Source organism: Filicampus tigris, chromosome 5, assembly GCF_054856515.1.
Source record: "Filicampus tigris isolate MCC_2025a chromosome 5, RoL_Ftig_1.0, whole genome shotgun sequence".
Lineage (NCBI taxonomy): Eukaryota > Metazoa > Chordata > Actinopteri > Syngnathiformes > Syngnathidae > Filicampus > Filicampus tigris.
The window spans coordinates 24,552,725-24,580,178 of NC_141221.1; the positions used below are offsets into that span (position 1 = coordinate 24,552,725).

General features: G+C 42.7%; 1 protein-coding gene and 17 non-coding genes across 18 annotated transcripts in view; all 18 read right to left on the reverse strand.

The window, feature by feature from the left end:
* zmat4a (zinc finger, matrin-type 4a) overlaps nt 1-27,454 on the reverse strand; it is a 228,582-nt gene that overhangs the window by 43,562 nt on the left and 157,566 nt on the right. The gene's annotated exons all lie outside the window — the stretch shown is intronic.
* Nucleotides 9,432-9,503, reverse strand: trnaa-agc (transfer RNA alanine (anticodon AGC)). The gene has a single exon. It is a non-coding gene; the product is annotated as a tRNA-Ala (tRNA).
* On the reverse strand, nt 12,174-12,245 carry trnaa-agc (transfer RNA alanine (anticodon AGC)). The gene has a single exon. It is a non-coding gene; the product is annotated as a tRNA-Ala (tRNA).
* Nucleotides 12,636-12,707, reverse strand: trnat-ugu (transfer RNA threonine (anticodon UGU)). Its single transcript has one exon. It is a non-coding gene; the product is annotated as a tRNA-Thr (tRNA).
* trnaa-agc (transfer RNA alanine (anticodon AGC)) lies at nt 12,909-12,980 on the reverse strand. The gene has a single exon. It is a non-coding gene; the product is annotated as a tRNA-Ala (tRNA).
* On the reverse strand, nt 14,192-14,263 carry trnaa-ugc (transfer RNA alanine (anticodon UGC)). Its single transcript has one exon. It is a non-coding gene; the product is annotated as a tRNA-Ala (tRNA).
* trnaa-agc (transfer RNA alanine (anticodon AGC)) lies at nt 18,344-18,415 on the reverse strand. The gene has a single exon. It is a non-coding gene; the product is annotated as a tRNA-Ala (tRNA).
* On the reverse strand, nt 18,933-19,004 carry trnaa-ugc (transfer RNA alanine (anticodon UGC)). Its single transcript has one exon. It is a non-coding gene; the product is annotated as a tRNA-Ala (tRNA).
* trnaa-agc (transfer RNA alanine (anticodon AGC)) lies at nt 19,360-19,431 on the reverse strand. The gene has a single exon. It is a non-coding gene; the product is annotated as a tRNA-Ala (tRNA).
* Nucleotides 20,371-20,442, reverse strand: trnaa-ugc (transfer RNA alanine (anticodon UGC)). Its single transcript has one exon. It is a non-coding gene; the product is annotated as a tRNA-Ala (tRNA).
* trnaa-agc (transfer RNA alanine (anticodon AGC)) lies at nt 20,803-20,874 on the reverse strand. The gene has a single exon. It is a non-coding gene; the product is annotated as a tRNA-Ala (tRNA).
* trnaa-ugc (transfer RNA alanine (anticodon UGC)) lies at nt 21,073-21,144 on the reverse strand. Its single transcript has one exon. It is a non-coding gene; the product is annotated as a tRNA-Ala (tRNA).
* Nucleotides 22,080-22,151, reverse strand: trnaa-ugc (transfer RNA alanine (anticodon UGC)). Its single transcript has one exon. It is a non-coding gene; the product is annotated as a tRNA-Ala (tRNA).
* On the reverse strand, nt 23,241-23,312 carry trnaa-agc (transfer RNA alanine (anticodon AGC)). The gene has a single exon. It is a non-coding gene; the product is annotated as a tRNA-Ala (tRNA).
* On the reverse strand, nt 24,426-24,497 carry trnaa-agc (transfer RNA alanine (anticodon AGC)). The gene has a single exon. It is a non-coding gene; the product is annotated as a tRNA-Ala (tRNA).
* On the reverse strand, nt 25,163-25,234 carry trnaa-agc (transfer RNA alanine (anticodon AGC)). Its single transcript has one exon. It is a non-coding gene; the product is annotated as a tRNA-Ala (tRNA).
* trnaa-ugc (transfer RNA alanine (anticodon UGC)) lies at nt 26,442-26,513 on the reverse strand. Its single transcript has one exon. It is a non-coding gene; the product is annotated as a tRNA-Ala (tRNA).
* Nucleotides 27,093-27,164, reverse strand: trnaa-agc (transfer RNA alanine (anticodon AGC)). Its single transcript has one exon. It is a non-coding gene; the product is annotated as a tRNA-Ala (tRNA).

Below are 27,454 nucleotides of genomic sequence, written 5' to 3' on the forward strand. Positions count from 1 at the left end.
ATTCGCAATTCCAAATTGTCATGCTCCAACAGAGTGTCACTCTGTAGATTTCAGACCTCCACCAAGGCTAAAAATGAAAAATAAATAAATAAAAAGTGGAATGTCATATTTTTGTCTGTCTGTCAAGTTAGTTAGTTAGCTCTGCGCAAACAGTGAAAATAAAGAAATATATTGGCACCTTATCCAGATCCTCACCAAAGTTCATTGGTTTATTTATCTATTTATTCACATTTGTTTGTTTGTTTGGTTTCATTTGTTTTTCTTTTGTTTGGTGTATTATTGCTAACTAACTATTTTCTGTTTTATTTTGCCAAAATGCCGCGCTGTATGCACGAGCCCATGAGTCCAAAGAGACTCACAGTTCTGGTGGAATACATTCAGTGTATCCCTCTGTGCATTGACCTACATTTCAGAATTCTATTAAGCAGCAACAATATAAGCCCTTCAGCACCGTTCTTGCATTCACTCATTTATGATTTGGAGTAACAGTATTTTACTTTCGGTTTTACATTGTTCTTATGGGTGGAAAATATTTATATATTCAAAGTTTGGAAATGAGCCAAACGCTGCAGCAAAATGTTTTAAAACTATTTGGCTGAACAGAGATTGCAGTCTCATCTGACGCGAAATCTTCACCATGCTTTTTTCCCTCCCACTCACTGTCTTCTCTTTTTGAGCTGAGTGTCACCATCAAGATTCTTGTAATTATCTTGTCAAAAGTAAATTGTTGTGGTTGTCGCATTTGAAAATGGCCGTTTCCCCTATAATTGCTATTTGAATGTCAGCAACACCTGTGGCAGTCCTGTAATTGTGGGGGAGAGAAAGCTGCTGTGTGTGCGCGGGCCGATCGAAGCGCTCAGCATGAGGATCGGCTGAAGTGTCAGCAGTCACACATAAACATAGACCATAACCATGACAAAGCCTTAATTACACTGGCCCCAGCAACATTTATCTCACATAGAGATATACTTCAAAAGAAGAACACAGCATTCTGATTGAGCTAAGTAGTCAAATCCACTTGTTTTCATCCATCTTGGGCGGCAGACAGTTTTTCATTTGTTGTCAACTGAAAATGACATCACAGTTACTCAGAGCTCAGGTAACAACCAATCGTGGCTCAGCTTTGGAAAACAGGTGAGCCTGCAGAGCTCTCAGCCTAAGCATCCATCGTCACCACTTATGTCAGGTGACTCCTCTGACAAATTTTTAATTGGATCCATTGAACATGGTCTGTGCAGTACATTAATATGTAAAAGATGACATTTCTTGTCTCCACTGATTGGCGCTCTATGTATAACTAAATATTGTTAGATAGATGTCTTCAGGCCATCAATATTGATATACAGTACATGCGTAAATGCGTAGTGATGTCGTTGTACACACACTTTATGATGGCAGTGTCTTACCAAAGCTCGTCTGTGATGCGAGAACTTGTTTTAAAGTACTGGTAACTTGTTTTTTCAAGATTCTGCTTTAATAAAGGTGTTAAAACTGTGCTAAAAAGATGAATGAACTCCATCTTGATATGTCACGTGATGTTTACATCTATCTTCACGTGTCACAAGGCTGTAACGTGGCTGATCTGATTAACAGGGTGCCGCAACTAAATGGCTTATCGGAATATATCACGTCACACACAAAAAAAAGTCTCCATGTAAACCCGGGCTATTGTGTGGTTAAGACACAGCTGCCTGTAATTGTAGACATGGCCAACAGGTGGTTTCATGTGCACATGAAGCATCAAGAAATTAACCCTTGCTTGAACCAAATGGCTGAAATAGTTCAAAGCTTCCTGAGGCTTCATCTTGCCATCACGAGTAAATAACAACATGGCCAGGAGTTTAGTCCAGAAGGAGAGGCAAATGGTCCAAGGGTGCGGGACTCTGGCAGGCAGCAGGCAGGCCGACAGGTAAACCCGGAAGGTTTAGGTCTGGGACTTCAAGATGCAAGGCAAAAACACAGATCAGAATTGTGTTCTAGAAAAAAGGCAAAAACCTGAGCTGGAAGTCACTGACTACATGACAGCCTAAGATGATCTGGCGCAGAGGTTTAGGACTTGTTTAAGCAGGCAGGTTATTATGATTACTTGCACCAGGGTCCTGTTCAAGCTGGTGTCTCAGTCCTCCACCTTGAACACAGACAAAGGCTGCCTCTCAATATGAAGAATGTAGAAGACCGCCAAGTATGGTCTTCTTAATGTATGTGAGAACATTCTTCCTAAGAACGCAGGTCTTTTTGTAAATTGGAACGGATGTGTACTTGTTAATTCATATACTCACCACCCCCTACCCCAACCCAACGTATTTACGTGAAAGCAGTACAAAATGCATCTTGGAATATTTTCCTAGCCAAGAATTCACAAGTAGCTTTCCAATCAATGCAATCAATTGACAAGAACAACATCCAGTTATTGAATGAACGAATGACTTTATTTGAACATGTAGATGTAGACAACACAAGGCATCACCAAGAAGAAAAATTGAAAAAAATTAAAAACAAACACAACATCAAGGCTGTTCAATAGCATAACAAAACCAAAATCAGGTTTTACAGTCAATAGTGAATTAACATGTTAAAGAGGGAGTGGGAAGAAGCACAATTTATTTAATCTCAGCCCTTATTCCAACAATACAGTTTGTTTACTGCATTTTCCCATCAACAACAACAAAACACAGACAGTTTACTTCATCAGCATCTGCACAGTTAGTTTTTCTCATAATTCCAAAAAATCATTTCTTTGTATTTCTTCTTAAACAGATTCAAACTTAAACATTGTTTTAAGTCTGAATGTAACTGATTCCATAATTTCACACCGGTAATGGAAACACAAACATTTTTCATAGTTGTTCGGAATTTGGAAGAGTAAATTTATGATCGTTACTCCTGAAGCTGTGGAGACTATATTGTGTATGAAAATGTTTTTGAATATTTTTAGGCAAGGAATTATGTTGCACTCTGAACATTATTTGGGCTGTTTGGTAATCTACCAGATCATTGAATTTAATTACTTTTGATTTCCAATACAGCATGTTAGTATGTTGAAGATAACCAGATTTATGAATTATTCTTATTGCTTTTTTTCTGAAGATTGATTATTGAAGTAACTGAACTTTTATAAGTATTTCCCCATATTTCTGCACAGTAACTAAGACAAGGTACGACCAAGGAACAATACAATACATGCAGTGATTTGTAATCTAAAAAATACTTTACTTTATACGATATGATAGAAATGCTGCGTGACACTTTCATCCCAACATGTTCTACATGATGTTTCGTTCGAATTTGATTGTCAATTATTACTCTAAGAAATGTAATTCTTTCCACTACTTCAATGATTGTTGCATCTATTTGTAATTGTACATTGGATTGCTTAGCACGCCAACCAAATATCATCATCTTAGTTTCACTCAAATTCAAAGTCAATTTATTGGAATCAAACCATGTTTTGACCTTTTTAATTTCCACATTGATGTTCTCCAACAACTGATCGAAGTTATCCCCAGAACAGAACATGTTAGTGTTGTCAGCAAAGAGAATCATTTTTAAGATTTTAAAAACATTGCATATGTAATTTATGTAAATATTGAATAGTTTGGGGGCCCAACACTGACCCCTGGGGGACACCACATGATAGGTTCAAACTTATTGAAGTAGAAGTACCAATCTTCATGAATGACGGTTGCTTAAATAACTCTTGACCCAATTTAAAACCACTCCCCTGGTACCATATCTCTCCAGTTTGTTTAATAGAATATTATAGTCTATAGCAGCGGTCTCCAACCACCGGGCCGCGGACCGGGAAAAGGCCGCAGGCCACTTTGGACCAGGCCGCGGCAGGCCGCACAGATGAAAGAAAAAAAAAAGTACAGTACTTCCGGTTTATTTATTATCCAAGGTTGAAAAACATTTGATTTTGAAGTGACCAGATTCTCTCCGTTACATCCATCTATGACTGACTCTAAATGCATGTCAAGTTATCTATGTCGCGTAACGCTAATATTAAATGCACAAGATAACAAATAAGTAAAATAAACAGACGTATTTGGAAAGTTTCTCGATCGACTTTTTTCAGTCTTCGACTTCCTCGGTGGCCTGGATTTTCTTTGGCCCCATTATTAACTCGCAGATCAGCTGTTTGATTTGCGATCAGCGGGTCGAAGTCAGGGTGGGTCAGAGCGCGCCGTATGCTCTATTACGCTGTGCTTTGTAGATTATGTTCATCCTCCCACAGTGCAGAAAGCATGCACGTTAAGTGGAGAATGACTCATGAGAATTGCTGACACATACGAACAGCCGATGTGACAGCCACTTTTTGCATTAAACTTGTTTTCTGAAAAGTCTTGGCTGCTGCAGCTGCTGCTGTTGGTGTGGTACCTGCGTGTGACTTGGCACCTGCGTGCCAATAGCTATAGATTCGGAAAACCCATTCGGAAAACGTATTGCATGCATTGTTGGTTTATTCATATTTTCAATTGGAACAGTATTGGGCTGCAACCGACGATGTTTCACAAGATCACAAGAATGTAAGAATGGACAAGAATGCAAACTGAGAAATGGCTGTACACACACACAAACATACACACATACAAAAATGTGGGCAGGTCTCCAGGGGGAAGAGACCTGACGTATGTTTTTTTTTTTTTTTTTAATATATTGCAGGCATGAAGTTCAGAATGAGAATTTCGAGAAAAACACAATCATCAGTCTAATCATTAATTAAATATGTTGTCTTTGTATTGTATTCAATTGAATAGGCTGAAAAGGATTTACAAATCATTGTATTCTGTTGTTACCAGAAACGGGTGTCCATCAGTCCGTCGGTACTTGACTCGATTACTGACGATTACTGTGATGGACAAAAACCCATTTCCGTCAGTGGTTTGTCCGTCATTTTTAAAAGGTGTCCCGTCATTCGTCAGCAAAACACGCATTCGTCGGTGTCCGTCCGGTCCGTCAGTCTGCCCACATCTGGTTTTTACAGTACTATCAGCTTTTCCGGACTATAAGATGCTACTTTTTTCCCACTCTTTGAATCCTGCTTCTTTTAATGTGATGCGGGTTATTTATGAATTTTTACTGACGAACTTCAAGCTGCCAATAGATTTACCCATAGTCTCGTCACATCTGACCAATGAACAGAGGTGGGTAATCCAGGTCCAGAATGTACAAACCCTGCCACAGTTCGGCTTTAGTCTCAGGTGTTTCTAATCAAGTGAGCTCGTTTACCTGCCGGTTGAGTAGAAGCACCTGTGGAGAAAGCCAAACTGTGGCAGCGTATTGAATATATTTGCGGTTGGAGTTCGCAAGCCTGAGGGCGGAGGGGGTTGCTTGAAGACAATAACACGGAAGTTTGTATGCGTCGGGGTGCATGGCTGTTAAAAGAGCAATTGAGAGCAAAAATAAGAATTTGGAGTCGAGTTTTATGAGCTTCGGAAACGAGTGCCATAAATACAGCCATCTCTTCAGTGCTACCCCATCTCTCTGTTGTTTGTTTGGTGACCGACTCCCACCATTGCCGGCAACAGACGATGTCGTGTTATGTGAATATAAAAGAGTTCTGCCACAACGAGGTCTAACACTGTAGGCTTTATTATGCATCGACATTCACGGAACTCACTCTCCTCCCAAGCCCGCCCTTCCAACCTGTTTGGGTAATGGACTATACCAAAGGGGAGTCCGGGACAAACTATTATAGTGCCTCTAACAGATCACACCACAGACAACAGGACTGCAAGTCCGGCCATGGAGCGACATCACCATATGGACTTATAAGTTTGTGCATCCCCCATGTCTCCCCAACACGTAAGAAACTGCAGCTTGTAGCAATCTGTTTTTCACTATATCGTATTCCATCATCAATATTATTTATATGACCATAAATGAAAAAAAAAGGAAAAAAGATGTTGCAATCAGCTTTTCAATTGTATTTTGTTTTTATCATTAACTACATGACCTGTTTTTGCAGCCACATTATGTTTCATCACTAATTGATTGTATTATTTTTTGGTATTATTATTGTAAACCACTGTTGGTATATATGCAACACAGCATTGTCCTTTATTTGGTAAATGAGGGGTAGGATATTTATAAGTTATAAATAATTCATATAATAATATAATAACTAATTTAGGATATTTATAAGTTATAAATAATTCATATAATAATATAATAACTAATTTATAAGTTATAAATATCCTACCTTTCAACTTCAAACTACTCCTTTTGAGTTTCAATTGTAATTTTATTTTGAAACTGGTTCGTTTTGATTTAAACATTATTCTCAAATACAATTTTAAAAAAATGGTTTCGAAAGGCTGCACTGGTAAGTGATGAAGCTCGTCTGCGAATTTGCCTCATGTGACAAGAGCGACTGGGAAAGGTTATGGGATGCTACTGTGTAACAAGCTGCGTTCTGCATTGTTGCTGTTGCATTGTTTTTTAAAAATCCATCCGTGCGACATCTGTTTTTGCAAATATCATGTTATAATGTGGCGAGCTATTAATACAAAGCGACCAATATATGCATAAATTTGTTTTTATGGCTAAATTTAGCTATTGCAGCTTTTAATCAGGTGCCTTTAGTCGTCTAAAAATTACGGTATTTACGTTTTACACATCACAAGTTCATTGGAATTGTGGTTGGTAGTATGTTAGATATACATATCCAAGGAACAGGAAACCCAGAGGAGATGAGAAAACATCTAGTCTCATTTGCCCTACGGTTTTATTGAAAGGACATTACATTCGTTGACCTCCTGCAGTGCTGCTGTCCAACCCTATTAGGGTGACCAGGATGTGGCTCAAAGTTACAGAAAACACACATTGAAAGAGGTCATCACATGAGGGCAAAACAAGGAACTTAAACTCTACTGTGGTTAATGAATTTCCATGCATCAATGACTTACTTTAACCCATTAAAGCCTAAAGCGCCTGGCTCAACAGCTCCCCAAAACCTAAGGTCATTTTTGGAATTACCAATGAAAACCTGAAGTTTTCCCAGAAATTCAAGACCTCAAACTAATTAATATTTCAGCCTCTGTAGCACACAGAAACATAATTCCAAAATAATTTAAGACCTTAGACATGTGGCTTGTACACAGGCCCGAGTTTATTATCAATCAATCAATCAATCAATCACATTTTATTTATATAGCACTTTTCATACATAAAAATGCAACTCAAAGTGCTTTAAAACATTCAAAGCAAAACATAGAATTATCTTCAATCAAAAGAAAAGATAAATTATTTAAAAGTTGTTGAAAGCCAAACTAAAAAGGTGTGTCTTGAGCTTCCTCTTAAAAATATCAACAGTCTCTGCAGACCTGACATCCTCTGGCAGGCTATTCCAAAGGTGAGGACCAAAATGGCTGAATGCAGCCTCGCCATGCGATTTGGTCCTCACCCTTGGAATAAATAAAAGGCCGGCGCCAGAGGACCTCAGGATCCGCGAGGGCTGGTATGATAAAAGCAAATCAGATAAATAAGATGGCCCAAGACCATTACCACATTTATAAACTAATAAAAGTACTTTAAAATCGATCCTGAAACACACAGGGAGCCAATGCAGCAATTTCAAAACTGGCGTAATGTGCTCCCGCCCTCTGGTTCTCGTCAGCACCCGAGCGGCTGAATTCTGCAGTAGTTGCAGTGGTGAAATGCTCTTTTTCGGGAGGCCAGAGAGCAGGGCATTACAGTAATCTAAACGACAGGAAATAAAGGCATGCATCAGCACTTCCGTGTTAGCCTGAGAGGGAAACGGGCGGACTCTGGCGATATTCTTAAGGTGATAAAAACCAATCTTGGTTACATTTTTAATATGAGAAGTAAAACTGAGCTCAGAGTCAAAAATGACACCAAGGTTCTTCACACAGTGTGAGGGATTAAAAATGTGTAGTTTTGGTAAAAGCTTCTCTCTCTGACCTTCGGGACCGATAACTAAAACCTCAGTCTTGTCCTGATTGAGCTGTAGGAAATTATCTGCCATCCATGACTTGATATCTAAAATGCAATTTAAAAGGGTATCAATGGGTCCTGTGTCATCAGGAGACACGGCAATATATAGCTGCGTGTCATCAGCATAGCTGTGAAAGCTGATGCCGTGTCCCCTGATGACATCCCCGAGGGGAAGCATATAAAGATTAAAAAGTAGGGGGCCTAAAATTGAACCTTGAGGAACCCCACATTTAATTTCATGAGTTTTAGAGGAACAAGTATCCATACTTACAAAGAAATATCGGTCTGTGAGATAGGAATAAAACCAGTCAAAAACAGTACCAGAGATGCCCACTAGATTTTTAATGATTCATATGTCCAGATGCTTGCAAACAAAATACCAAATCTAAAAAAAACAGGTTGCTTTATAAGGTGCTCAATCACAATTTTTGTCAACCATTCCAGGGTGTACATGCCTCTGGACCAAAGACAGATGGGAAAGACTAAATGAAAGACAGACAATAAGTTCAATTTCATCGTCTAACAACTGTAAAGTGCGGTGATTCTGGGGATTGAACGCAAGACCTCACACATGCTAAGCATGCTCTCTACAACTGAGCTACTTCCCCACAATGACTCATATGCCCAGATTCTAACAAACCAAATGCCAAATCTGAAAAAAACGCAAATATTAGGTTCATGTTAAAGGAGCTCAATCACACTTTTTGTGTCTAAAATTCCTCGGTGTATATGCCTCTCGCCCAATCACAGATGGGAAAGGCCAAATGGTAGACAGATAGTAAATTTGTTACGTCATTATCATTGTCTAACAACTGGAAAGTAGGGGGTTCCTGGGGATTGAATCCAAGACCTCATACCTGCTAAGCATGCACTAAGCCACTGAGCTACATCGCCACAACGACTCAGATGCCCAGATGCTACCAAAGAAAATTACAAATCTGAAAAAAACCCCGCAAATAGTAGGTTAATGTGGGTTAATAGGTCAATGACGCTTTTTGTCTACCATCCCAGGGTGTGCATTCCTCTGGCCCAAAGGCAGATTGGACAGTCTAAATGAAAGACAAATTATACATTGTATATTTCATAATTATTGTCATAATTATAAGATGCTGGGGATTGAACCTAAGACCTCACACATCATGCATGGGCTCTACCATTAAGCTATATCACTACATATAAGTAAAGGTCTACCAACTGGAATGTGAGGAGAATTTGGGGATTGAACCCAAGAGATGATAAGCATGCGCTCTCACTGAGCTACATCACTACAATGACTCATCTACCCAGATGCTACCAAACCAAATACCAAATCTGAAAAAAAGCCCTCGGTTAATGTATAAGGAGCTCAATCACACTTTTTTGTCTCCCATTCCAGTGTGTACATGCCTCTCGCCCAAAGACAGATGGGAAAGGCTAAATCAATGACAGAGAGTAAATTCTATTCGTCACTATCATCATCAACCAACTGACAGGTGTGGAGATGCTGGGGATTGAACCCAAGACCTCATACATGCTAAGCATGCGCTCTACCACTGAGCTACATCCCCACAATGACTCATTAACCCAGATTCAAAGAAACCAAAAACCAAATCTGAAAAAAACCCGCAAATATTAGGTTAATTTTTAAGGAGCTCAATCACATTTTTTGCGTCAACAATTCCAGAGTGTACATGCCTCTCGTCCAAAGGCAGATGGCAAAGGCTAAATGAAAGACAGACAGTAAGTTCTACTCCTGATTATCATCATCTAACAAATGGAACATGTGGAAATGCTGGGGATTGAAGCCAAGACCTCATACATGCGAAGCATGCTCTCTACCACTGAACTACTTCCCCACAATGACTCATATGCCTAGATTCTAACAAACCAAATACCAAATCTGAAAAAAAACAACATAAGGTTCATGTTTAAGGAGCTCAATCACACTTTTTTTGTCTAAAACTCCTGGGTGGACATGCCTCTCGCCCAATCGCAGATGGGAAAGGCCAAATGGTAGACAGATAAGGAATTTGTTTCGTCATAATCATTGTCTAACAATGGAAAGTAGGGGGTTCCTGGGGATTGAACCCAAGACCTCATACCGGCTAAGCATTCTGGGGACTGAACCCAAAACCCCATACATGCAAAGCAAGCACTCTACCACTGAGCTACATCCCCACAATGCCACATAAAACCAGATGCTATCAAACCAAATACCCAATCTGAAAAAAACGCAAATAGGTTAAAGTTTAAGGAGCTCAATCACAATTTTTGCATCTACAATTCCAGAGTGTACATGCCTCTCGCACAAAGGCAGATGGGAAAGTCAAAATCAAAGTAAGTTCTTTTAGTCATTATCAATCAATCAATCAATCAATCACATTTTATTTATATAGCACTTTTCATACATAAAAATGCAACTCAAAGTGCTTTGAAACATTCAAAGCAACACATAGAATTATCTTCAATCAAAAGAAAAGATAAATTATTTAAAAGTTGTTGAAAGCCAAACTAAAAAGGTGTGTCTTGAGCTTCCTCTTAAAAATATCAACAGTCTCTGCAGACCTGACATCCTCTGGCAGGCTATTCCAAAGGTGAGGACCAAAACGGCTGAATGCAGCCTCGCCATGCATTTTGGTCCTCACCCTTGGAATAAATAAAAGGCCGGCGCCAGAGGACCTCAGGATCCGCGAGGGCTGGTATGATAAAAGCAAATCAGATAAATAAGATGGCCCAAGACCATTACCACATTTATAAACTAATAAAAGTACTTTAAAATCGATCCTGAAACACACAGGGAGCCAATGCAGCAATTTCAAAACTGGCGTAATGTGCTCCCGCCCTCTGGTTCTCGTCAGCACCCGAGCGGCTGAATTCTGCAGTAGTTGCAGTGGTGAAATGCTCTTTTTCGGGAGGCCAGAGAGTAGGGCATTACAGTAATCTAAACGACAGGAAATAAAGGCATGCATCAGCACTTCCGTGTTAGCCTGAGAGAGAAACGGGCGGACTCTGGCGATATTCCTAAGGTGATAAAAACCAATCTTGGTTACATTTTTAATATGAGGAATAAAACTGAGCTCAGAGTCAAAAATGACACCAAGGTTCTTCACACAGTGTGAGGGATTAAAAATGTGTAGTTTTGGTAAAAGCTTCTCTCTCTGACCTTCGGGACCGATAACTAAAACCTCAGTCTTGTCCTGATTGAGCTGTAGGAAATTATCTGCCATCCATGACTTGATATCTAAAATGCAATTTAAAAGGGTATCAATGGGTCCTGTGTCATCAGGAGACACGGCAATATATAGCTGCGTGTCATCAGCATAGCTGTGAAAGCTGATGCCGTGTCCCCTGATGACATCCCCGAGGGGAAGCATATAAAGATTAAAAAGTAGGGGGCCTAAAATTGAACCTTGAGGAACCCCACATTTAATTTCATGAGTTTTAGAGGAACAAGTATCCATACTTACAAAGAAATATCGGTCTGTGAGATAGGAATAAAACCAGTCAAAAACAGTACCAGAGATGCCCACTAGATTTTTAAGTCTATTTAATAAAATTTGGTGATCTACTGTATCAAAAGCAGCGCTTAGATCCAGTAGCACCAAGACTGTGGGTTTTCTCACGTCTGCAGTGCACCTAATATCATTTAAAATCCTTAAAAGAGCAGTCTCCGTACTGTGGTTCATCCTAAAAACAGATTGATATTTCTCCAAAATATTATTTGTATTTAAAAAATGATTCAACTGGATGAAAACCAGTTTTTCTAAAATCTTACTTAAAAACGGTAAGTTGGATACAGGTCTGTAATTATTAAACCCAAGACCTCATACATACAAAGCATTTGCTCTACCACAACTGGAACATGTCAAGATGCTGGGGATTGAACCTAAGACCTCACACATCATGCATGCGCTCTACCATTAAGCTATATCGCTACATGTAAGTAAATGTCTACCAACTGGAATGTGAGGAGAATTTGGGGATTGAACCCAAGAGATGATAAGCATGCGCTCTCACTGAGCTACATCACTACAATGACTCATCTACCCAGATGCTACCAAACCAAATACCAAATCTGAAAAAAACCCATCGGTTAATGTATAAGGAGCTCAATCACACTTTTTGTCTCCCATTCCAGTGTGTACATGCCTCTCGCCCAAAGACAGATGGGAAAGGCTAAATCAATGACTGAGAGTAAATTATATTTGTCACTATCATCATCAACCAACTGACAGGCGTGGAGATGCTGGGGATTGAACCCAAGACCTCATACATGCTAAGCATGCGCTCTACCACTGAACTACATTCCCACAATGACTCATTAACCCAGATGCTGGCCAACCAAATACCCAATCTGAAAAAACGCAAAAAGGTCAAATTTTAGGAGCTCAATCACAATTTTTGCATCCACAAGTTCAGAGTGTACATGCCTCTCGCACAAGGGCAGATGGGAAAGTCTTAATGAAAGTAAGTTCTTTTAGTCATTATGATCATATCAATATGTGGAGATGCTGGGGATTGACCTCAAGACCGCATACATGCAAAGCATGGGCTGTACCACTGAGCTTCATCCCCACAACAACTCATATACCTATGATGTTACCAAACCAAATACCTGGCCCAAAGGCAGACGGGAAATTAAATGAAAGACAGATAATAAATTCTATTCACCATTATAATTGTCTAATAACTGGAGAATGTGGAGACGCTGGGAATTAAACCCAAGACCTCATACATACAAAGCATTTGCTCTACCACTGAGCTACATCCCCACGTAAAAGTAAACCCCCACATGCTCAAAAACCAAATACCCAATCTGAAACAGTCGGTAAATGAATAAGTAGCTGACCCATTCTTTTGTTGTCTACCATTCCAGTGTGTACATACCTCTCAGCCAAGTGCAGATGGGTAAGGTGATATACAAGCTGGATGAGTTTTATACTTTATAATCATTGTCTACCAACTTGAATGTGTGGAGAAGCTGGGAATTGAACCCAAGACCTCATGCATGCTAAGCATGCGCTCTACCACTGAGCTACTTCCCCACAATGATTCATATGTCCAGATGCTTGCAAACCAAACACCAAATCTAAAAAAAAAAAAGTTAATGGGTAAGGAGCTCAATCACATTTTTGCGTCAACAATTCCAGAGTGTACATGCCTCTCGCCCAAAGGCAGATGGCAAAGGCTAAATGAAAGACAGATAGTAAGTTCTACTCCTGATTATCATCATCTAACAAATGGAACATGTGGAAATTCTGGGGATTGAACCCAAGACCTCATACATGCAAAGGATGTGCTCTACCACTGAGCTACATCCCCACAATTCCTCAGATACCTAGATGCTACCAAACCAAATACCAAATCTGAAAAAAACGGTTGCTTTATAAGGTGCTCAATCACAATTTTTGTCTTACATTCCAGGGTGTACATGCCTCTGGCCCAAAGGTAGATGGGAAAGTCAAAATGAAAGACAGATAAGTTCAATTTCATCATCTGACAACTGTAAAGTATGGTGATGCTGGGGATTGAACCCAAGACCTCATGCATACTAAGCATGCTCTCTACCACTGAACTACTTCCCCACAATGACTCATACGCCTAGATTCTAACAAACCAAATACCAAATCTGAAAAAAAACAAGGTTCATGTTTAAGGAGCTCAATCACACTTTGTGTCTAAAATTCCTGGGTGGACATGCCTCCTGCCCAATCGCAGATGGGAAAGGCCAAATGGTAGACAGATAAGAAATTTGTTTCATCATTATCTAACAACTGGAAAGTAGGGGGTTCCTAAGGACTGAACCCAAGACCTCATACCGGCTAAGCATGCTGGGGACTGAACCTAAAAACCCATACATGCAAAGCAAGCGCTCTACCACTGAGCTGTATCCCCACAATGACACATAAAGCCAGATGCTACCAAACCAAATACCCAATCTGAAAAAAACAGGTTAAAGTTTAAGGAGCTCAATCACAATTTTTTCATCTACAATGCCAGAGTGTACATGCCTCTCGCACAAAGGCAGATGGGAAAACTGAAATGAAAGTAAGTTCTTTTAGTCATTATCATTGTATCAATATGTGAAGATGCTCTGGATTGAACCCAAGACCGCATACATGCAAAGCATGCGCTCTACCACTGAGCTACATCCTCACAGCAACTCATATACTTATGATACTACCAAACCAATTACCTGGCCCAAGGGCAGCTGGGAAAGTGAAAGACAGACAGTAATTCTATTCATTGGAATATGTGGAGACGCTGGGGTTTGAACCCAAGACCGCATACATGCAAAGCATGCGCTCTACCACTGAGCTACATCCCCACAACGCCTCACGTACATAAATGCTACCAAACCAAATACCCAATCTGAAAAAAACAACGGTTGCTTTATAAGGTGCTCAATCACACTTTTTGTCTACCATTCCAGGGTGTACATGCCTCTGGCCCAAAGGCAGATGGGAAAGTCTAAATGAAAGACAGATAATAAGTTGTATACCTCATAATTATTGTCAAACAACTGGAACATAAGATAAGATAAGATAAGAATGCCTTTATTGATCCCACAGTGGGGAAATTTTCATTGTTACAGTAGCAAAGATATAGGTCACACAGGGGCGGCGGCATAATGTGGCCATTAATGTATAACCTATGTAGATATATGCAGTAACATGTGTATATACACATGTGTATACACACCAACCTACATCTACATAAAAAATATGAGGAACACTCATTTCGGCCTGTACATAGTACAGAGGAAAAAATACTCTAAGTGACAGTGCTGCAGTGAAATGTAAGGAACAGCATTGGATAAAAATAAAACTAGACTAACAGTAGTGGGGAATGTTGAGTATTGCACGGTATTACAGTAGTGGGGAATATTGGGTATTGCACGATATGAGCTCAGGTGCAGGACTGCACAATTGCACTAATGACCGCCAGTTTGTAGAGACTACACAATGTTCTTGTTAAAGAGTCTGACAGCAGCAGGCAAGAAGGAACGGCGGAATCTCTCCTTTGCACAGCGAGGGTGTAACAGTCTGTCACTGAAGGTGCTGTGGAGTGCTGTTAGGGTGCCCTGGAGGGGGTGGTCCTGGTTGCCCAGCATTGATGACAGCTTGGCCAACATTCTCCTGTCCCCCACCGAGTCCACAGAGTCCAGAGAGCAGCCCAGGACAGAGCCGGCCCTCTTGACCAGTTTGTCCAGCCGCTTCTTGTCCCGGGCCGAGACGCCGCCTGCCCAGGTGACCACTCCCTGGAAGATGACCGATGCAACCACCGAGTCATAAAAGTTCCTGAGGAGTGTCCCCTGAACCCCAAAAGACCTCAGTCTCCTGAGTAGGAAGAGTCTGCTCTGACTCTTCCTATAGAGGGCGTCTGTGTTGTCGCACCAGTCCAGTTTATTGTTCAGATGAACACCCAGGTACTTGTAAGTTGAGACTCTCTCAACATCTGTTCCCCGGATATTCACTGGCGCAGGTGAAGAGTGCTGGCGCCTACCGAAATCCACCACCATTTCTTTGGATTTCCCCGCATTGATCAGGAGGCGGTTCTGCTGGCACCAGTCCACAAAACCCTGAGTAAGTTCTCTGTACTCCCGATCATCTCCGCCTGTGATGAGGCCGACAATCGCAGAGTCGTCAGAGAACTTCTGCAGGTGACTGGTAGGGGTGTTGTAGTTGAAGTCCGAGGTGTAGAGGGTGAACAGGAAGGGAGCCAAGACAGTTCCCTGTGGGGCTGCAGAGGAGCACGTCAGACACACAGTCCTGTGTCCTCACATACTGTGGCCGGTTTGTGAGGTAGTCCTGGATCCATGTGGTGAGGTGGTGCGCCACCCCCGCCCGCTCCAGCTTGTCTCCCAGTAGGGTGGGCTGGATGGTGTTGAAAGCACTGGAGAAATCAAAGAACATGATCCTCACAGTGCTCCCCGCCTTCTCCAGGTGGGAGAGTGAAGTGTGGAGGAGGTAGATGATGGCATCATCCACACTGATGCCAGGCTGGTATGCGAACTGGAGTGGGTCCATTGAGGAGCTCACCAGGGGGCGCAGGTGGACAAGGACCAGTCTCTCCAGGGTCTTCATAAGGTGAGACGTCAGCGCCACTGGTCTGAAGCTGTTGAGCTCCTTCGGGTGGGGGGTCTTTGGCACCGGGACCAGGCAGGATGTTTTCCATAGCTGGGGGACCCTGCCCAGCTTCAGGCTCAGGTTGAACATGTGCTGGACAATTCCACACAGCTGGTCTGCGCAGGATTTGAGGAGCTGGGGGCTGATGCCATCTGGACCCGCTGCCTTCCTTGCCTTCATCTTCTTCAGCTGGTTCCTCACCTGAGATGTTGTGAAGGCCAAGGCTGGACAGGAAGGAGTGGTGGCTATCTGGTGTAGCTGGGAGCTGGAGACTGTGGAGAAAAGAGGGGAGGGGGTGACACGCCCAGCAGGAGGAGTAGGTGGAGACTGCAGCAGGAGAGACTGAGTGGAGGCAGGCATCTGATCGAACCTATTGAAAAAGAGATTCAGCTCATTTGCCCACTGCAGGTCCCCCCCAGTCCGGGTCTTGGGTTGTCCGTGGCCTGAGATGGTCTTCAGGCCCCTCCAGACTCCCCTGGCGTTATTCTGCAGCAGCTGCTCCTCCATCCTCTTCCTGTAGGACCTTTTCCCCTCTCTGATCCTCCTCCTCAGCTGGCGCTGCACAGTCCTCCGCTCCTCTATGTTGCCTGACGCAAAAGCCCTCCTCTTCTCCTTCAGGAGAGCTTTTATGTCTGGTGTGATCCAGGGTTTGTTGTTGGAGAAACACCTTACTGTCCTGGTGGGTATGGTGTTCTCCATGCAGAAATTTATATAGTCTGTAACAGTGTCCGTTAGACTACTAATGTCTTCCCCGTGAGCATCGCTGAATACTTCCCACACAGTTGTGCTGAAGCAGTCCTTTAAGGCCTCCTCGGCCTCTCCAGACCATCTCTGAACCGTGCGGGTCACAGCTGGCTGCCTGCGGACCAGAGGTTTGTACACAGACTGGAGAGCCACCAGGTTATGATCAGCTTTGCCCAGCGGGGGGAGGGGCAGTGATGTGTATGCCTCCTTGGTGTTGGCATAGAAAAGGTCCAGTGTTTTATTGTCTCTGGTGTGGCAGGTGACATACTGTGTGAATGAAGGCAGAGAGGAGGAAGGGGAGGCATGATTGAAGTCACCAGAGATGAGTACCAGGGCATTTGGGTGCTGTGTTTGTAGCCTGCTCACTGCTGCAGTCAAGACATCACAGGCTGTGTCGCTGCTGGCAGCTGGTGGGACGTAGACGGTCACCGCGATCACGTGACTAAACTCTCGCGGGATGTAGAATGGCCTCATGCCAACAGCTAGCAGCTCAATATCCCTGCTGCAAAGCTGCTCCTTAATCGTGATGTGCCCAGGATTACACCATCTATCGTTCACAAACACAGCCAGCCCTCCTCCTTTCCTCTTTCCACTCTCCAGCGTCCTGTCCGTGCGTATGATTTGGAAGCCGTCCAATTCTACGACCGCGTTCGGCGTTAGCGTTGTTAGCCACGACTCCGTGAATAGCATCAGGCTAGCCTCCCGGAAGTCCCTCTCGTGCCGGGTAAGCGCCGCTAGCTCGTCCATCTTGTTGGGGAGCGATCTAACATTCCCCATGATAACAGACGGGAGGACGGGATGGTATCGTCTCCTCCTTTCCCGGCGTTTAACCCCCGCACGAGATCCCCGTCTCTACCTCCTCAGCTCACGGGTGATATCGGGTCTCGCCCTGGGAGCCGGCGCATGGTTAGAACGGAGTGCTAACAGCTGATTCCGGCTGTAAACAATGGGGGCTCGGCTCCGAGCCAAGTCGCCGGACACGATCGCGCAAAAAATAGCCATCAGCAGCAGCAAGAATACCGCAGTTTGGGTGTCCATTGCTACGCAAGTTACGACTATCAATTATACGAAAAAGGTATGAGGTAGAGTAATATTAAAGAACAAAAACACATGAAAAGGCTCACCAATGAGCTGGAGCTACTGTAGCGGGCTGCCACTCGAACATGTCAAGATGCCAGGGATTGAACCTAAGACCTCACACATGCCATGCATGCGCTCTATCATTTAGCTATATCCCTACATATAGGTAATGGTCTACCAACTGGAATGTGAGGAAAATTTGGGGATTGAACAGAAGCATGCGCTCTTTCAATGAGCTACATCACCACAATGACTCATCTACCCAGTTGCTACCAAACCAAATACCAAATCTAAAAAAAAAAACATTGATTAATGTATAAGGAGCTCAATCAAGACTTTTTGTCTCCCATTCCAGGGTGTACATGGCTCTCGCCCAAAGACGGATGGGAAAGGCTAAATCAATGACAGATAGTAAATTCTATTCGTCACTATCATCATCTACCAACTGATAGGTGTGGAGATGCTGGGAATTGAACCCAAGACCTCATACATGCTAAGCATGCGCTCTACCACTGAGCTACATCCCCACAATGACTCATATGCCCAGATTCTAACAAACCAAATACCAAATCTGAAAAAAACATAAGGTTCATGTTTAAGGAGCTCAATCACACTTTTTGTGTCTGAAATTCCTGGGTGGACATGCCTCTTGCCCAATCGCAGATGGGAAAGGCCAAATGTTAGACAGATAAGGAATTCGTTTCGTCATTATCATCATCATCTAACAACTGGGAAGTAGGGGAGTCTTTGGGATTGAACCCAAGACCTCATACCTGCTCAGCATGCTGGGGACTGAACCCAAAACCCCATACATGCAAAGCAAGCGCTCTACCACTGAGCTACATCCCCACAATGACACATAAAGCCAGATGCTATCAAACCAAATACCCAATCTGAAAAAAACGCAAATGGGTTAAAGTTTAAGGAGCTCAATCACAATTTTTGCATCTACAATTGCAGAGTGTACATGCCTCTCGCACAAAGGCAGATGGGAAAGTCAAAATCAAAGTAAGTTCTTTTAGTCATTATCATCGTAGCAATATGTGGAGATGCTGGGGATTGAACCCAAGACCGCATACATGCAAAGCATGCGCTCTACCACTGAGCTACATCCCCACAACAACTCATATACCAAACCAAATACCTGGCACAAAGGCAGCTGGGAAAGATTGTCATTGTCTAATAACTGGAGTATGTGGAGATGCTGGGGATTAAACCCAAGACCTCATACATACAAATGATTTGCTCTACCACTGAGCTACATCCCCACGTAAAAGTAAACCTCCACATGCTCACAGACCAAATACCCAATCTCAAACAAAGTCGGTAAATGTATAAGTAGCTCAACCATTCTTTTGTTGTCTACCATTCCAGTGTGTACATACCTCTCACCCAAAGGCAGACGGGAAAGGTGAGATACAAGCCGGATGGGTTTTATACTTCATAATCATTGTCTACCAACTTCAATGTTTGGAGAAACTGGGAATTGAACCCAAGACCTCATACATGCTAAGCATGCGCTCTGCCACTGAGCTACCTCCCCACCATGATTCATATGTCCAGATGCTTGCAAACAAAATACCAAATCTAAAAAAAACAGGTTGCTTTATAAGGTGCTCAATCACAATTTTTGTCAACCATTCCAGGGTGTACATGCCTATGGACCAAAGACAGATGGGAAAGACTAAATGAAAGACAGACAATAAGTTCAATTTCATCGTCTAACAACTGTAAAGTGTGGTGATTCTGAGGAAGAAGGCAAGACCTCATACATGCTAAGCATGCTCTCTACAACTGAACTACTTCCCCACAATGACTCATATGCCCAGATTCTAACAAACCAAATGCCAAATCTGAAAAAAACGCAAATATTAGGTTCATGTTAAAGGAGCTCAATGACACTTTTTGTGTCTAAAATTCCTCGGTGTACATGCCTCTCGCCCAATCACAGATGGGAAAGGCCAAATGGTAGACAGATACTAAATTTGTTTCGTCATTATCATTGTCTAACAACTGGGAAGTAGGGGGTTCCTGGGGATTGAACCCAAGACCTCATACCTGCTAAGCATGCGCTCTACCACTGAGCTACATCCCCACAGCAACTCATATACCTATGATGCTACCAAACCAAATACCTGGCCCGAGGGCAGCTGGGAAAGTGAAAGACAGATTGTAATTCTGTTCATCATTATCATTGTCTAATAACTGGAGTATGTGGAGATGCTGGGGATTAAACCCATAACCTCATACATGCTAAGTATGCGCTCTACCACTGAGCTACAGCCCCACAATGACTCATTGACCCAGATGCTATCAAACCAAATACCCAATCTGAAAAAAACGCAAATAGGTTAAAGTTTAAGGAGCTCAATCACAATTTTTGCATCTACAATTCCAAAGTTTACATGCCTCTCGCACGAATGCAGATGGGAAAGTTGAAATGAAAGTAAGTTCTTTTAGTCATTATCATCGTAGCAATATGTGGAGATGTTGGCAATTGAACCCAAGACCGCATACATGCAAAGCATGCGCTCTACCACTGAACTACATCTCCACAACAACTCATATACCAAACCAAATACCTGGCCCAAAGGCAGCTGGGAAAGATTCCATTGTCATTGTCTAATAACTGGAGTATTTGGAGATGCTGGGGATTAAACCCAAGACCTCATACATACAAATGATTTGCTCTACCACTGAGCTACATCCCCACGTAAAAGCAAACCTCCACATGCTCACAGACCAAATACCCAATCTGAAACAAAGTCGGTAAATGTATAAGTAGCTCAACCATTCTTTTGTTGTCTAGCATTCCAGGATGTACATACCTCTCAGCCAAGGGCAGATGGGTAAGATGAGACACAAGCTGGATGAGTTTTATACTTTATAATCATTGTCTACCAACTTCAATGTGTGGAGAAGCTGGGAATTGAACCCAAGACCTCATGCATGCTAAGCATGCGCTCTACCACTGAGCTACTTCCCCACAATGATTCGTATGTCCAGATGCTTGCAAACCAAACACCAAATCTAAAAAAAAAAAGGTAGGGAGCTCAATCACATTTTTTGCGTCAACAATTCCAGAGTGTACATGACTCTCGCCCAAAGGCAGATGGCAAAGGTTAAATGAAAGACAGATAGCAAGTTCTACTCCTGATTATCATCATCTAACAAATGGAACATGTGGAAATTCTGGGGATTGAACCCAAGACCTCATACATGCAAAGCAAGCGCTCTACCACTGAGCTACATCCCCACAATTCCTCAGATACCTAGATGCTACCAAACCAAATACCAAATCTGAAAAAAACGGTTGCTTTATAAGGTGCTCAATCACACTTTTTGTCTTACATTCCAGGGTGTACATGCCTCTGGCCCAAAGGTAGATGGGAAAGTCAAAATGAAAGACAGATAAGTTCAATTTCATCATCTGACAACTGTAAAGTATGTTGATGCTGGGGATTGAACCCAAGACCTCATACATTCTAAGGATGCTCTCTACCACTGAACTACTTCCCCACAACGACTCATATGCCTAGATTCTAACAAACCAAATACCAAATCTGAAAAAAAACAAGGTTCATGTTTAAGGAGCTCAATCACACTTTGTGTCTAAAATTCCTGGGTGGACATGCCTCCTGCCCAATCGCAGATGGGAAAGGCCAAATGGTAGACAGATAAGAAATTTGTTTCATCATTATCATTGTCTAACAACTGGAAAGTAGGGGGTTCCTGGGGATTGAACCCAAGACCTCATACCGGCTAAGCATGCTGGGGACTGAACCTAAAACCACATACATGCAAAGCAAGCGCTCTACCACTTAGCTGCATCCCCACAATGACACATAAAGCCAGATGCTATCAAAACCAAATACCCAATCTGAAAAAAACGCAAATAGGTTAAAGTTTAAGGAGCTCAATCACAATTTCTTCATCTACAATGCCAGAGTGTACATGCCTCTCGCACAAAGGAAGATGGGAAAGTTGAAATGAAAGTAAGTTCTTTTGGTCATTATCATCGTATCAATATGTGGAGAGGCTGGGGATTGCATACATGCAAAGCATGCGCTCTACCACTGAGCTACATCCCCACAGCAACTCATATACTTATGATACTACCAAACCAAATACCTGGCCCAAGGGCAGCTGGGAAAGTGAAAGACAGACAGTAATTCTATTCATTGGAATATGTGGAGACGCTGGGGTTTGAACCCAAGACCGCATACATGCAAAGCATGCGCTCTACCACTGAGCTACATCCCCACAGCGCCACACGTACATAAATGCTCCCAAACCAAATACCCAATCTGAAAAAAACCAAAGGTTGCTTTATAAGGTGCTCAATCACACTTTTTGCCTACCATTCCAGGGTGAACATGCCTCTGGCCCAAAGGCAGATGGGAAAGTCTAAATGAAAGACAGATAATACGTTGTATACCTCATAATTATTGTCAAACAACTGGAACATGTCAAGATGCCAGGGATTGAACCTAAGACCTCACACATGCCATGCATGCGCTCTATCATTTAGCTATATCCCTACATACAGGTAATGGTCTACCAACTGGAATGTGAGGAAAATTTGGGGATTGAACCCAAGACAAGCATGCGCTCTTTCAATGAGCTACATCACCACAATGACTCATCTACCCAGTTGCTACCAAACCAAATACCAAATCTAAAAAAAAAAAGATTGATTAATGTATAAGGAGCTCAATTAGCCGAAAGTCGAAGCTCTCAATTTACCGGTCGATCTACGTTCCTACTCTCACCTATGGTCATGAGCTGTGGGTCATGACCGAAAGAACAAGATCTCGGATACAAGCGGCCGAAATGGGTTTCCTTCGCAGGGTGTCTGGGCTCTCCCTTAGAGATAGGGTGAGAAGTTCGGCCATCCGGGAGGGACTCAGAGTCGAGCCGCTGCTCCTCCGCGTCGAGAGGAGCCAGTTGAGGTGGCTCGGGCATCTGATTAGGATGCCTCCTGGACGCCTCCCTGGTGAGGTGTTCCGGGCATGTCCCACCGGCAGGAGACCCCGAGGACGACCCAGAACACGCTGGAGAGACTATGTCTCCCGGCTTGCCTGGGAACGCCTTGGGATCCTTCCGGAAGAGCTGGAGGATGTTGCTGGGGAGAGGGAAGTCTGGGCTTCCCTGCTGAAGCTGCTGCCTCCGCGACCCGACTTCGGATAAGCGGGAGATAATGGATGGATGGACTGATGGAGCTCAATTACACTTTTTGTCTCCCATTCCAGGGTGTACATGGCTCTCGCCCAAAGACGGATGGGAAAGGCTAAATTAATGACAGATAGTAAATTCTATTTGTCACTATCATCATCTACCAACTGATCGGTGTGGAGATGCTGGGAATTGAACCCAAGACCTCATACATGCTAAGCATGCGCTCTACCACTGAGCTACATCCCCACAATGACTCATATGCCCAGATTCTAACAAACCAAATACCAAATCTGAAAAAACCATAAGGTTCATGTTTAAGGAGCTCAATCACACTTTTTGTGTCTAAAATTCCTGGGTGGACATGCCTCTTGCCCAATCGCAGATGGGAAAGGCCAAATGGTAGACAGATAAGAAATTTGTTTTATCATTATCGTTGTCTAACAACTGGAAAGTAGTGGGTTCCTGGGGATTGAACCCAAGACCTCATACCGGCTAAGCATGCTGGGGACTGAACCTAAAACCCCATACATGCAAAGCATGCGCTCTACCACTGAGCTACATCCCCACAACGCCTCACGTACATAAATGCTACCAAACCAAATACCCAATCTGAAAAAAACCAAAGGTTGCTTTATAAGGTGCTCAATCACACTTTTTGTCTACCATTGCAGGGTGAACATGCCTCTGGCCCAAAGGCAGATGGGAAAGTCTAAATGAAAGACAGATAATACATTGTATACCTCATAATTATTGTCAAACAACTGGAACATGTCAAGATGCCAGGGATTGAACCTAAGACCTCACACATCATGCATGCGCTCTACCATTAAGCTATATATAAGTAAAGGTCTACCAACTGGAATGTGAGGAAAATTTGGGGAATGAACCCAAGAGAGTCCGCTGATAGTGTAGTGGTACACACGCCTGAGTTGTGTGCGGGCAGCGTGGGATCGATTCCCGCTCAGTGACAGTGTCTATGTGTGCCCTGCGACTGGCTGGCGACCAGTTCGGGGTGTAGTCTGCCTTCGCCCATTGACGGCTGGGATAGGCTCCAGCAACTCCCCGCGACCCTATATAGGATAAGCGGTTTGGAAGATGACATGACATGACCCAAGAGATGATAAGCATGCGCTCTCACTGAGCTACATCACTACAATGACTCATCTACCCAGATGCTACCAAACCAAATACCAAATCTGAAAAAAACCCATCGGTTAATGTATAAGGAGCTCAATCACACTTTTTGTCTCCCATTCCAGTGTGTACATGCCTCTTGCCCAAAGACAGATGGGAAAGGCTAAATCAGTGTCGGAGAGTAAATTCTATTCGTCACTATCATCATCAACCAACTGACAGGTGTGGAGATGCTGGGGATTGAACCCAAGACTTCATACATGCTAAGCATGCGCTCTACCACTGAGCTACATCCCCACAACGACTCATTAACCCAGATGCTGACAAACCAAATACCCAATCTGAAAAAAACGCAAATAGGTTAAAGTTTTCAGAGCTCAATCACAATTTTCGCATCTACAATTTCAGAGTGTACATGCCTCTCGCGCAAGGGCAGATGGGAAAGTCTTAATGAAAGTAAGTTCTTTTAGTCATTATCATCATATCAATATGTGGAGATGCTGGGGATTGACCCCAAGACCGCATACATGCAACGCATGCGCTCTACCACTGAGCTACATCCCCACAACAACTCATATACCTATGATGTTACCAAACCAAATACCTGGCCCAAAGGCAGGGGAAATTAAATGAAAGACAGTTAATAAATTCTATTCATCATTATTATTGTCTAATAACTGGAGTATGTGGAGATGCTGGGGATTAAACCCAAGACCTCATAGATACAAATCATTTGCTCTACCACTGAGCTACATCCCCATGTAAAAGTAAACCTCCACATGCTCACAGACCAAATACCCAATCTGAAACAAAGTCGGTAAATGTATAAGTAGTTCAACCATTCTTTTGTTGTCTACCATTCCAGTGTGTACATACCTCTCAGCCAAGGGCAGATGGGTAAGATGAGATACAAGCTGGATGAGTTTTATGCTTTATTATCATTGTCAACCAACTTGAATGTGTGGAGAAGCTGGGAACTGAACCCAAGACCTCATGCATGCTAAGCATGCGCTCCACCACTGAGCTACTTCCCCACAATGATTCATATGTCCAAATGCTTGCAAACCAAACACCAAATCTAAAAAAAAAAAAATGAGTAAGGAGCTCAATCACATTTTTTGCGTCAACAATTCCAGAGTGTACATGCCTCTCGCCCAAAGGCAGATGGCAAAGGCTAAATGAAAGACAGATAGTAAGTTCAACTCCTGATTATCATCATCTAACAAATGGAACATGTGGAAATTCTGGGGATTGAACCAAAGACCTCATACATGCAAAGCAAGCGCTCTACCACTGAGCTACATCCCCACAATTCCTCAGATACCTAGATGCTACCAAACCAAATACCAAATCTGAAAAAAACGGTTGCTTTATAAGGTGCTCAATCACACTTTTTGTCTTACATTCCAGGGTGTACATGCCTCTGGCCCAAAGGTAGATGGGAAAGTCAAAATGAAAGACAGATAAGTTCAATTTCATCATCTGACAACTAAAGTATGTTGATGCTGGGGACTGAACCCAAGACCTCATACATACTAAGCATGCTCTCTACCACTGAACTACTTCCCCACAATGACTCATATACCTAGATTCTAACAAACCAAATACCAAATCTGAAAAAAACCAAGGTTCATGTTTAAGGAGCTCAATCACACTTTGTGTCTAAAATTCCTGGGTGGACATGCCTCCTGCCCAATCGCAGATGGGAAAGGCCAAATGGTAGACAGATAAGAAATTTGTTTCATCATTATCATTGTCTAACAACAGGAAAGTAGGGGGTTCCTGGGGATTGAACCCAAGACCTCATACCGGCTAAGCATGCTGGGGACTGAACCTAAAACCACATACATGCAAAGCAAGCGCTCTACCACTAAGCTGCATCCCCACAATGACACATAAAGCCAGATGCTATCAAAACCAAATACCCAATCTGAAAAAAACGCAAATAGGTTAAAGTTTAAGGAGCTCAATCACAATTTTTTCATCTACAATGCCAGAGTGTACATGCCTCTCGCACAAAGGCAGATGGGAAAGTTGAAATGAAAGTAAGTTCTTTTGGTCATTATCTTCGTATCAATATGTGGAGAGGCTGGGGATTGCATACATGCAAAGCATGCGCTCTACCACTGAGCTACATCCCCACAGCAACTCATATACTTATGATACTACCAAACCAAATACCTGGCCCAAGGGCAGCTGGGAAAGTGAAAAACAGACAGTAATTCTATTCATTGGAATATGTGGAGACGCTGGGGTTTGAACCCAAGACCGCATACATGCAAAGCATGCGCTCTACCACTGAGCTACATCCCCACAGCGCCACACGTACATAAATGCTCCCAAACCAAATACCCAATCTGAAAAAAACCAAAGGTTGCTTTATAAGGTGCTCAATCACACTTTTTGCCTACCATTCCAGGGTGAACATGCCTCTGGCCCAAAGGCAGATGGGAAAGTCTAAATGAAAGACAGATAATACATTGTATACCTCATAATTATTGTCAAACAACTGGAACATGTCAAGATGCCAGGGATGGAACCTAAGACCTCACACATGCCATGCATGCGCTCTATCATTTAGCTATATCCCTACATACAGGTAATGGTCTACCAACTGGAATGTGAGGAAAATTTGGGGATTGAACCCAAGACAAGCATGCGCTCTTTCAATGAGCTACATCACCACAATGACTCATCTACCCAGTTGCTACCAAACCAAATACCAAATCTAAAAAAAAAAAGATTGATTAATGTATAAGGAGCTCAATTACACTTTTTGTCTCCCATTCCAGGGTGTACATGGCTCTCGCCCAAAGACGGATGGGAAAGGCTGAATCAATGACAGATAGTAAATTCTATTTGTCACTATCATCATCTACCAACTGATCGGTGTGGAGATGCTGGGAATTGAACCCAAGACCTCATACATGCTAAGCATGCGCTCTACCACTGAGCTACATCCCCACAATGACTCATATGCCCAGGTTCTAACAAACCAAATACCAAATCTGAAAAAACCATAAGGTTCATGTTTAAGGAGCTCAATCACACTTTTTGTGTCTGAAATTCCTGGGTGGACATGCCTCTTGCCCAATCGCAGATGGGAAAGGCCAAATGGTAGACAGATAAGGAATTCATTTCGTCATTATCATCATCATCTAACAACTGAGAAGTAGGGGAGTGAACCCAAGACCTCATACCTGCTAAGCATGCTGGGGAATGAACCCAAAACCCCATACATGCAAAGCAAGCAC